Below are 2500 nucleotides of genomic sequence, written 5' to 3' on the forward strand. Positions count from 1 at the left end.
GCGTGCCTCGAGAATTTCTCGGCCGTCTCTCGAGCATTTCTCGGCCATCGCTCGAGCATTTCTCGGCCATCGCTCGAGCGTGCCTCGAGCATTTCTCGCCCGTCGCCTCGGCCATTGCTCGAGCGCGCCCCAGCATTTCTCGGTCGGCCATCTCTCGGCCATCGCTCGACCGTGCCTCGAGCATTTCCCTCCCGTCGCTCGAGCATGACTCGGTCATCGCTCGATCATGCCAACGATCGAGCGTGCATCGGCCATCGCTCGAGCATGCCTCGGCCAGCGATGGAGCATGCCTCGGCCATCCTCTAGCATGCTCGAGCATTCCTCGGCCATGCTCGAGCATGCTCGAGCATTTCTTTCCCGTCGCTCGAGCATGCCTCGGCCATCGCTCGAGCATGCCTCGGCCAGCGATGGAGCATGCCTCGGCCAGCGATGGAGCATGCCTCGGCCATCCTCTATCATGCTCGAGCATTCCTCCCGTCGCTCGAGCATTCCTCGGCCATGCTCGAGCATGCTCGAGCATTTCTCTCCCGTCGCTCGAGCATGCCTCGGCCATGCTCGATGCTCGAGCATTTCTCTCCCGTCGCTCGAGCATTCCTCGGCCGTGCTCGATCATGCTCGAGCGTTTCTCTCCCGTCGCTCGAGCATGCCTCGGCCCGTGCTCGATCATGCTCGAGTATTTCACTCCCGTCGCTCGAGCATTTCTCTCCCGTCGCTCGAGCATGCATCGGCGGCTCTAACGTTTTCTCACGAGCCTTCAACCCATTATTTTACCTCACTAGACTTGCCTCCGCCTTGGTTCTTAACCTTTTAGGGAGAACATTCATATTCCAACAAATTTTCATCCACGGAAAATTTTTGGTCGCCGGAAAATTTTCCGGCGGGCGGTCGCCGGAGCTCCGCCGCCGGCGGGGGGTCACCGGCGGTCGGTCGCGACTTGTCGGGTCAGCCCGGTCATAATCCGTCTTTGGGTCCGTAGCAAATTATGCTCTTATCATGCGAGTCAACTCTTGGTCAACATTTTCAAGCTCAAGGAACCACCCCCCCTAAAGATACAAACGAACATTTGGCCATGTGACACCAGTAAACATTAAATTTTCCAAGGCCATGACCAAAAAAAAAAAATTATTTTTTTTTATTTTTTTTTTTGAACCTCCATCTAGTATAATGTTTTTTAAGATATATGCTCGAGCTATAATCAAGAGAACCCACGGGAATATTTTTAAATTAATTTTTTAAAATCACGTTCCAGGATCCGGTCGGCCATTGCTCGAGCATGACTCGTCCGTCGCTCCATCCTGCTCGGCCATGACTCGGCCGAGGCGTCAAATTTTTTTTTTTTTTTTTTTTAATTTCATTGAATGTCCATCAAGTATAATGTTTTCTAAGAGATCTGGAGTTGGTCTTGTGAAGAGAACCCATAGGATTATTTTTAAATTAATTTTACAAGCTCCAAAACATGTTCCAGTCGTCCGGTCGGCCATTGCTCGAGCATGACTGGGCCGTCGCTACATCCTGCCTCGGCCATTGCTCGAGCATGACTCGGCCGAGGCGTGAAATTTTTTTTTTTTTTTTTTTTTTTTTTGAGAATCTCAAACAAGTATAATGTTTTCTAAGACATATGGAGTTGGTTTTGTGAAGAGAACCCATGGGATTATCTTTAAATTAATTTTACAAGCTCCAAAACATGTTCCAGTCGTCCGGTCGGCCATTGCTCGAGCATGACTGGGCCGTCGCTCCATCCTGCCTCGGCCATTGCTCGAGCATGACTCGGCCGAGGCGTCAAAAAAAAAAAAAAATTTTTTTTTTTTTTTTGAATCTCCATCAAGTCTAATGTTTTCTAAGATATATGGAGTTGGTTTTGTGAATAAAACCCATTACTCGGCCGTGCCCAAGCCTTGAAACCAAGAACCAACCGAGGTAAAGCCCGTGCCATGGCATTGCAACTAAGAACCAACCGTTGAAGCGACCGTGCCTCACCCATGCCAAGTCCATGCCTAGACCGTGCAACGTCCAAACCAACCATGCCCGCGCCCGTGCCACGCCCACGCCTTAAAGCCTTAAATGGCTTAAAGGGCTTTAAGGGCATCTACGGCTTCTACGCCTCTACGCCCTACGCCCGGCCACGGCCACGCCCGCGCCCGCGCCCGCGCCCGCGCCCCGCGCCCCGCGCCCCGTGCCCCTACCCCGTGCCACGGCCATTCCCTCGCCCGTGCCACGGCCACGCCGACACGCACGCTCATGTGGGTCAACTCTCGGTCAATTCTCGGTCAATTCTCGGTCAACTGGAGGAACCCCTTCCCAGGAGGTCACCCATTTCTGAGCTACCCCCGCGCGAGCACGCTTAACTTTGGAGTTCTTATAAAAAGGCTACCAAAAATCCTATTTATTTAATTGATATATATGGGGATATTAATTGTTTTATCCCTTCTCTTAGCCCAAATACTTGGCAATTTTCCATGCCACAGCTCATTTTTAATTTTTTTTCCCTGACATAGCACAT

The sequence above is a fragment of the Urtica dioica genome, chromosome 2 (genome assembly GCF_054948205.1).
Source record: "Urtica dioica subsp. dioica isolate 48M chromosome 2, U.dioica_male_clone48M_v1_H2, whole genome shotgun sequence".
NCBI classification, from domain to species: Eukaryota; Viridiplantae; Streptophyta; class Magnoliopsida; order Rosales; family Urticaceae; genus Urtica; species Urtica dioica.